This window comes from Triturus cristatus, chromosome 12 (assembly GCF_964204655.1).
Source record: "Triturus cristatus chromosome 12, aTriCri1.1, whole genome shotgun sequence".
Lineage (NCBI taxonomy): Eukaryota > Metazoa > Chordata > Amphibia > Caudata > Salamandridae > Triturus > Triturus cristatus.
The window spans coordinates 394,520,421-394,530,120 of NC_140595.1; positions in this window are offsets into that span (position 1 = coordinate 394,520,421).

The window sequence follows — 9,700 nt, forward strand, 5'->3', positions numbered from 1 at the left end:
TTGCGCTCTGTCAGTTTTCTAAACAGGGCTGTACCTATTTTGTCTTCTTCGACCTGTAATGAGAGGTCTCAGAAAGGAAGGTTGTTCTTCTTGGGATAGGCTGTACATTTCAGGTGTGGTTAACAAATATGAAGCCAATCAAGGAACTGTAGTAGGGTTTCATTGGTTCCTCTCCAGATTAGCAGAATGTCGTCTATATAGCGACGCCAGAATGAGATATTAATTTTAAAAGGATTGAGGGGGGTCAAGATCTTGATTTTTTCCAGGTTATGTACATAAAGTACAGCAACAATAGGGGCAAAGCATGCCCCCATTGAGACTCCCTTGATCTGTAGGTAGTAAGTGCCCTTATAGAGGTAATAATTATTGCCTAGGGCAACTTCGAGCAAGGCCATGACAAAATCAGTTAGGATGCGTGTGGGATGTGGTCTCAAGTCGAGTAGTTCTTTTATGACTGAGAGGCTTTCTTTGTGAGGAATGTTCGTGTAAAGCAACTCAATATCCAGGCCGACCATCAAGTCAGTAACTATGGTGAATAGGGTGTCCTCTATGAGGTTGATGAGGTCCATTCTATCCTGGACATAGGTGTCTGTGAGCGGGACAAATTCCTTTATTATGACATCTATGTTTTTGCTAATTGGCTCAAGGATGGAGCTGCATCCGGAGACTATGGGTCTACCAGGAGGATTGTATACATCTTTGTATATTTTGGGAAGGACATATATCACAGGTGTGTGTGGGTGGCTGTTGTTGAGGAAAGTGGTTTCTTTATCCGTGATGATGTCCTGGATTTAGCTACTTCTGTGACTTCTTGGATCTTTGCTCTTACTTCAAGTAAGGGATCCCATGGTAAAGCCCTTCCCTGCCCCTAGCAATTATTTGTCCCCCCTTAGAAATTGCCTGACAAATAATTCCCTCTGATAATTCCTGGTGAAGGCGGTCGCCTTCCACCCCAATGAGGGTGTCACTTTGAGTGCCTCTCCTAGTTCAACAAGACTGCAAAATGTGAGAAAGGCCTATATCATGGTACACACACAGGATCTATGTTTGCCTGTGACAAAACAAAATCAGCATAGTGATCCAGACATAAGTAAATTTGGGCACTCAGGGCAGGGCTACCTGTCTTTACTATGAAAATGACTTTTCTGTCCTAACATACACTAATTTAATTGGGGAGCACTATGGCCACCAGCAACCAGTAGTTTGCTGCTATCCAAATCTTCATGTGAAGGCCTCACCTATTTCTTGGAGCACCTGGAGGAGGAACATCCAGCTCACCCAGCTGAATGATTTTCCATGATCTAGCAACATAATGGTGAGGGAGAATCTTGCTGCAGTACCCCTTCCCAATAAAGTAGAACACACAACAGATACTGTTGGCTGCTTGTCTAGAGGGAACAAACCCTGATTGGTCTAAATAGATGAGGTATGGCATGGGGGCAAGATATTGGCTTCTGAGTTTAATAGGGCTATAGGCCGATATGCCTCCTTGTGTATGAGCAGAAGGTGGGCTTTAATCATCATTGATGTAACAGAGATTGCTTGTAAGAAGGAGTTGAATATAACTACCAGCTGGGGGATCAGGTACAATTCAAAGGATTTGTAGAACACGTTTGTAAGGTCATCGAGTCCAGGCAATTTATTCGGATTTAAACCTTTAATGATTTTGAAGACCTCATCTGGGGTGATCAGTTTTTCCAGGGCATCCCTATTGTCCTCTGAGAGTAGAGGCAGACTGCCACCTGGATGTATTCCCTCACTTATCCCATATCTTCTCACTCCTACATGGTTGTATATTATGCCTGGTGGTCCTTGGTTTTTTCTTTGAAGGAGGTGATCCCCCTGCCCTCTCAGGGTGGGTATTTTCTTCATAATATTTGCACTCCCTAGTATTTGAGCCAGTGAGAAGTATGTCATATTGCTTTTTTTTTAAAGAAATTTTGGCGCAAGCACAGTAGTGCTTTTTTGGACTTCTCATTTGCCAACAGACCCAATCTCCCTTTTGCCCTAGTCAGGGTTTGGGTGGGGCGCCTAGACCCCTCTCTTCCAGAAGTCCTCTTCACCCATCTTTAGTTCCGCCTCCATCTCCTCCTGAGGAGAGGGGCATTGTTGGCAAATCTGGGCACTCTCTGCCAAACACTGGTTCCATACCATTGTCTAAAAAACATTCCAAAGTGTGCTCTGGTGCCTGTTTTGGTGAGAAAATTACATACATTGGTGAAGGTCAGATTTACTTTTCTAAGCCCAGTCTGAGAAACCTGGTAGTACCAGCGGTAAATAAAGCAAAATTCCCCCCTCACTTTTGGAGAAAACTCTCATAGAGAGTGGGGTTATTCATTTCTTTTTATTTTCCTTAACGAAATACCACTTTGGGTTTTTGTTCAAGAAAATTAAAAAAACTTTGTACATTTGCCATGTGGCTCCATTATGTTGACAGAGCTGTCCATCAAACTTAAAATGCATTGACATGCCAAAGCTAGAGCTGGGCCAGCGGACATCTCAGAATTTGGCAAACAGGGACTCCATAAGGGCGATAGAGTATTTTACTCTGCTGCCCTTATTGAGTACACTCCTGTCCATCAAACTCTAATTCGGGCTGTAAGTCTTTTCTATCCTATTCTAACTTAAGTCTAACAAAAATTGGGGAAAGTGCATTCATTGGGTGGGGTCGTCAGATTTACAAAGACACTGCATCCTTAATGGTATCAAATGCTTTTTGACAATTGTCTGTTCAGTTATTATTTTGGGGCCGTTTTTTCCAATTCAGCTCAGTCAATGGGGCAAATATGCTCCTGTACCCTTTCAAAACCTGTGATGGTATTCTTTGAGGCCAAAAAGGCCCTCTTTTGAACCTCTGAGTGGGAGGTTGCTTGAACTAGATGTTGTAATTTTAAATAGGAAAGGTTGCTTGTGCACCAAGTCCAGGGGCATAACACAGACCCCTGAAGCCCTCGCAGTGCGGTGGGGGTCCCAACCTCCAGGGGCCCCCCTCAACACCGTACTTAGACTGGAGAGCTCCTGATTGAGTCCAGAGGGGGCCCCTCCACGCACCCTGCAGGGGGGCCCCCTCAGGTTTCGTTACTGACCCCATCAACCTATTGGTTAATGAGAACTTCAGAAATAAGCCCTATTTTGCACCTTCTAGCTTTGTTAGTCAACCCTGCCTATTGCAATGCCTCAAATACTTCCCCCAGCTGAGTGAGGTTATCTTTCATTTGGAACTATAAACTGCAGTGTCATTCAGGTAGGTGATACTAAAGAGCACCTGCCAACCAGTACTCTGCTGACAAGTCTATGGCAGGTGGCAGCCACATTGTTCAAAGTAAAGGACATTTCTGTACATGGCCCACTTGTTTAGGGAATAATAGACTCTCCTCTTTCCAACCTCAGTTAGGGCAAGTAGCAGAATAATAAGTTGAACATACTGAGAAACTTTGCAGTCCCAAACCTGTCAATGAGCGAATCTGCTATTGGTATTATTAAGGTGCCATATTTGGTGGCTGGTTTAAGCCTGCTATATTCCACATCGAAGCCCTGTTCTGGACTTAGACATTGTGGGAGGTCTTTGGCACCAGAATAACCAAACTGGACCAAGGAGTCCAGAAAGGTCCAATCAATTTCATGAGCAGCATATCTGAGACTTCCTCTTTGATACTGGCTCTCATTTTGTTTGGCAGCCTGTAAATCTTATTTTGAGCCAGTATGTTGTCACCTGTATCTATGTTAAGAGTGTGCCAGACTGTGAATCCAGGTGTCAATGAGAACAGACTGAAGAACTGATCCAGTAACTGAAGACAATCTTTTTGCTACTCCTCTATCAGTGTGACATGGTGTACCACTCATCCACTGATCTGCCATTTTCATTTTGAGATAGGAGATCAGAGAATGGTTCACTTTTTGTTTCTTCTCCACCATCTGTTGCCAATAATATAATGGCATACCTGTTGTAGTGGGGTTTTCGGAGGGTGACATGCAAAGTCTTTTGGCAGGTTCTGTGACAAAACCAATAACTTGGCCTTTTAGAGTTGCAAACTATTAGCTTTGATAACGTGTGTTCTACTGTTCCTGTTTAAACCTGCAATCCAATAAGCAAAATAAACAGTAGATCTGGCATGTTGCACTCTTATTTCCTGTGATGGAATGACCAATTCAATTCACCTATACAAATTAAGAAAATCCATGAATCATATTTTTATGTTAAGTATCATATATTCTTAATCTACTGGCTTATCATTAAAGATCATTCATGGAGATAACATGTAGCCAAGAATAAACTCAATGTAGTTCTTCCTATAATCAACCATAAAATGAAATAATATTTATCTGTGAATATAGTTTAAATTAAGTCCCAGGGAAAAGGAGTGTGCTCTGCCAAATATGCACTTTGAGTCTGTTGGTAGTCCAGTATTCCTCTCTGACCTCTTCTCTCCCTGGAAATGGTCAGAGATGTACTCCTATCAAGGAAAGGAGTAAGTTACTTTCCAAGGTGGGAAGGCAAAAATGATAACAAAACACAATGTGGGTCCAGCAGGAACTCATAACAAAACCAATTACTTTCCACTCCCTAACTAATGCAAATCATACAAAGGTACATCTAATTTAAAAGAAGAGAAAGAAAAATGCGTGTGTCTGCAAAAATATATATTGATTATTTCGGACGAGAACCCTCACCTACCTGACGATGACATGCTTCATCATAGAATCCCTCCTCACACCTGGACAAATGGTAGCAGGTGTGGGCTACAACTCTCTACTGGAGAGAGGAGTCCTTGAGGTGGTCTTTTTTTGTGATATTCCTGAACCTAGATGAGAAGATGGTGTGGGTGAGATGTACAGAGTGCTAATGAAATGTAGGTGAAGTGAATTAAAACTACCTCTTGGTAGGCTAATTCTGTATTTTATTCTGGTGCCTTTAAGTAACAGAATAAAAACAGTGAAGGGAAGACTACAGAGCATTTCCCTTAGAGAAAAAAGGTTGACATGTTTCTGTCCTGTCTTGGACCAAATATTAGGTTCTGGAGCATTCTTCAGGACCATTAATCAAAGTCACTTTGTCATGAATGATTTTATGCATATGTACATACTTGTACGTAGGTTGGTGATGATCCACCTGATAAAGAGGGTAGCCCACAACTTACTGTTGGTGGAATCCAGCATTGTTAGACCTTAGAAAATACAAAAGAATTTATTTGAAATACACAAAACAGAATCGTGGTCCCTCTTATTATTGCATGGACCTGCTCGGGTTAATATGTCCATCACCAGTCTTAAGCTTCTTCTTCTTACTTTTCTTTTTAATGAGATGTACCTTTTGTGATTTGCAAGGGAAAATACCCCCAACCTCCTTGAGGTTGTAGGCAAAAAGGCTTCTCCCTGGGGAAAAAAACCCAGAGGAGAAAAGAAAACAAGAAAAATAAATGTTTAATTGCCCAAAGTTGCAGGCTTTCCACAACATGTAATTTTGAAATGTGCATAATTGTGCATTTGTGAAATTACAATGTCAACATCAGAAAATAATTCATAAAACTTTCTTTCATGGTGTGACTTGAGGAAGATTGATACATTTCTAAAATACACAAAACCAGACTGATAGCTAAAAAAAAAGGTTGTCAGGTGCAGATTCACACATGCTTGTGAAAAAAGCCATTTTTAAAGCTTTTCAGATTTGGGTTTTGCCTACTAGGCACCACAAGCTGTCTGTTTGTGAAAATACCTATTTTCCGCTTCCATTCGGACTCAAACCTGCCCACTGGGTACTGTTGGTTGGCTTTTTTGTTGCTTTCATTGGCTTGCCCTTTATTTGTTAGCTTGTGTGGTGTTTACTTCATCTATTTTTGTATGTCCCTCTCATGGATCATAGCCTCATTATTTGTATTGTGTGAAATGCTTACATTTAAGTCGCTAGGTTATTCTTTTTGGTTAAGCACTCCATAAGAGTGCATGTGTTTTGCAACTGTCTTCCTTGTGAGCTTCTCTTCTCTCCTCCCACTGAGTACTGCTCTCTCTCACCCATGTGCTTCTCCCACCACCCCTTCTATTTTGCGCTTGTCTTTGTGTGCTTTTCCCCCATGATGGTTTCTAGACTGTATGCTTTTCCTCCCCAGTTCCCAGATTCTTCTGTCTCAACTATGTGTTTCTATCCCCCAAGTTCCACATTCCTCTCTCTCCCTCTGTGTAGCTTCCCCACCTGTCCTTCCATGTTGCTCCACCCACCCGTTTTTGAAAAAAAATAGATTTTCAGCCACTCTCATGTTTATTTACCAATTCAACTGTGTGCTCCTACAAAAAGACTTGCAAGAAGTGCACACGTCATAGCCCATTTTTCTTGTGATTTCTTCTTTAGCCAAACTGTACATAATCACTAAACAACATTGGCAAAGCCAATAGGTCCCAAATGTGAAACCTATTTTCTTTGCCAATGCTTACCTTACCTGTACACCTGAACCTAAAATGTGCGAACCTACTGTAAGAAATTGGACTATTTTTTCATTGGAGTGAGAGCCCACCACAAATAATAATCACAATCCTTGGCACGGTGAACCACACAATGTCACTAAATAAATAAGGGCTTAACCCTCTGGTAGCTCGGCACAAAAATTAGTCAGGCTTAACTTAAAGTCAATGTGTAAAGTATTTACGCAGCACTCAAGCAGTAGTAAAGTGAAAGCACAACACATGAAAAATCGCGGACCTATTTAGAAAAATGCATTTTAATAAATAAAATCACATCATCACAACAAAAATCCAGTAGGTAGATCTGGAGATATGAATGTTTAAAGTTTGGATTAAAAATAGCAACAAAAAACACAAAGTACAGCCACATTTATCTGGTCGTGCTTGCCTGGGTCAAAGTCAAAAGTTAAGGCTACTGCGATGGAGCGCGAGTCGGATCCAGGGGCCAGGTTTATCCTTGTGGAAAGTTTACCTTCTGACTTAGAAAGGTTTATGAAAAAAAGGGGTTATTTCAAGTCAAGTTGCAAGCTGAATCCTAAGCAGGGCTCAATGACAGCAGGTTGCTGAAGTGCAGGGTCAAGGTGCTGTTGTCGACAAAGTGGGAAAGCTCTGAGCAGGCGAAGTCTGTTCTCAGGAGAGACTCGATAATGACAGGTTGCTGCTTGGCATCGAGCCTGATGAAGCCCTCTATGTTTAGGCTTAGAAACATTTCTGGAAGTCAGTTCTCTATTGGCTGAGGAAACCAGCAAGCTGTGACTGACCAGTAATTTGAAGGTTGTGGCTCCAATGATGACACCGGTCTCTGTCGGTTCTCCAGGTGGAAAGTTGTCCAAAAAGTTTCCAAGTCCCTGATCTTGTGGTTAGGGGACAGGAGAAGTACACTCTCACACCAGCCAAGGGTTCTGGATGTGGTGGCCCAACTTGGGGGTTATTACTAACTCCAGCAGAGGCCAGCAGCAGTGTCCAGGACAGGTCCAGTTGGTACTGGTCACATGGGCAGTTGCAAGATAGGGGCTTCTGGAAGCTCATTATGTCCCTGCAGCTCAAACAGGTCAACAAACTGACCCTTGGAGTCACTACTGGGGTCCTGGGGTTCAAAACAATTAGGTCCAGTCTTTCTTAAGAGTTTTCAGATAGTCTTCTGATTCTTCATAAGTTTGGGAGGGTTCTTAGGAGAGGGTTTGGGTTGCCACTTTTATAGCCAGTGTCAGCCTGTGATGAAGGATGATCTTTCTCCACCCCCTAAATGAATTCTGGTCAGTTCCTCAATACCGTCTGGGTTTGGTGCCAGCCATGAGACAAAGGAGAAGCAGGCCTAGGTGAGCTTCAACTGACAGTGACAAGGTAGGTATCCTTCGAAACTCAGGAAGGGGTTGGCCCCAGTCCCCAGGCCATCCTGTCAAGGGAGGAGTCCTCCTCCCTACACCCAGAGACTTTTGTTCACTGTTTGGGAGCAATACATATCTCACCACATGGGAGACATCAGGATTCAGGTGTCAGCTGGACACTGGCAGGAAAGCCTTTGGGTTTAGTCAGGAAAATGACAACTTTCTAAAAGTGTAATTTCCAAAATAGTGATACAAACTATGATCTGATGTGACCATAAATTGGATTTTAAATTATTATTAAAATGAGTCCTTGAACGATTTGTCTAGCTGGTCCCAAACTGAAATCAACCATTATGAGTTGGTATAATGTAAGTTACTGTTTTCCTATAGGAGAGTCTGCCTAGCCACAGTGAAAAATGAGGTTTTTTACTGTCATGACATGTAAAACAATAAATATACATGCCCTGTGTATTCAATGTCATGCACCCTGTACTATGGGCATTTAACGCCTAACTTAGGGGTGACTTTTAAGTGTGAAAATGGAAGGTCCAGGGTTTTTTGCCAGAACAAAGTGGCAGTTTTAAAACTGTACCCCGGGGTGCCGTGGTGAGTCTGACCACAGATTTTTATGGTGCTAACTTAGTGGGTGGCACGAGCGCTGCAGTCCACTAGCAGCATATCATTTACCAGCAATGGGTACAAGTAGTACCGTATACTGCAGTACTTATAAGTAAATGAAATGAGCCAATCAGGTCTATACCAAATTTAACATGTTTGATAGGGAGGCCGCAAACACTTCTCTACTGGTTACTGGAAGTAAAGGGCACAGAGTACTATGTTCTTTGAAAAATGGCTTCAGCAACAGAATGGAAACATTTGGGGTGACTGCAGAAAGGGGAAATTTCCAACACCTACTCATTGGAATTTGCAAAGTTACAAAGCCTTTGAAGAACTAAAAAACAATAAGGGTCATACCATAATAATATGTGCTATATGAATATTTTATTCTCCTCCACCTAACAATCTAAAGAACCTATCTAACCAGTAAATAATTTGAGCAGGTGGTTGCTGGTGGGGGACACAGTACTCATTTTTGGGGTCAGGCACTTATTTTTCTGCATCAGACATTTACAGAGAGCAAGAGAGGGAAAACACACAAGGCAGAAAGACTGAGGAAGAGAGATGGAAAAACTGTGACAAAGGAGGAAAGCAGGAACCTGCAAGAGTAAGACAAAGGGCCCGGGAGTGTTTGGCAGTGAATTTAGGAGGCATGAGGTGGATTGAAGACTTCGCAGCCGTGGTATTCTGCATTCCAGAATTTATTTGCACTGGTCACGAGCTTCTGAGTAGAGCTTAGGGCACCTGCACTCATTCTTTATCAGAAAAATCACTGGGGCAGATTTATGAGGGACTTGCGGCCCTTTTACGCCGCCGTTGCGTCACTTTTGTGACGCAGCGGCGGGGTAAACCCTGCGCCATGTTGCACCCCATTTACATCGTGACGCATCTATGGAGATGCGTCACGGTGTAAAGCCCTGCGCCACATGAAACCTGCGTCAGGTTTCATGTGGGCGTTTCTACTCAGGGGGGGCGTTCCGTCGCAGAAACGCCCCTGAAAAGTGACTCAGTGAAATCTATAAGATTTCACTGAGTCACTTTCCCAACGCTGATGCGTCAAAACCCTGCGCCTGCTTGAAGCAGGCGTAAGGCTTGACGCACCATGTTAGGGATAGGGTCGGTTGGAACAGTGCTGGAGTTGCGTCGTGCTTGCCACGCACCTTCAGCACTGCGCCAACCTTACGCCGGCAGATGCGTCACGTATCTGCTTGTCCTTGCGCCACGATGCACTGCCTGCGGTGGCGCAAGGACAAACTTGCGTGACGCATCTTCCCTGGCGCATCCATGCTGATTTGCAGGGA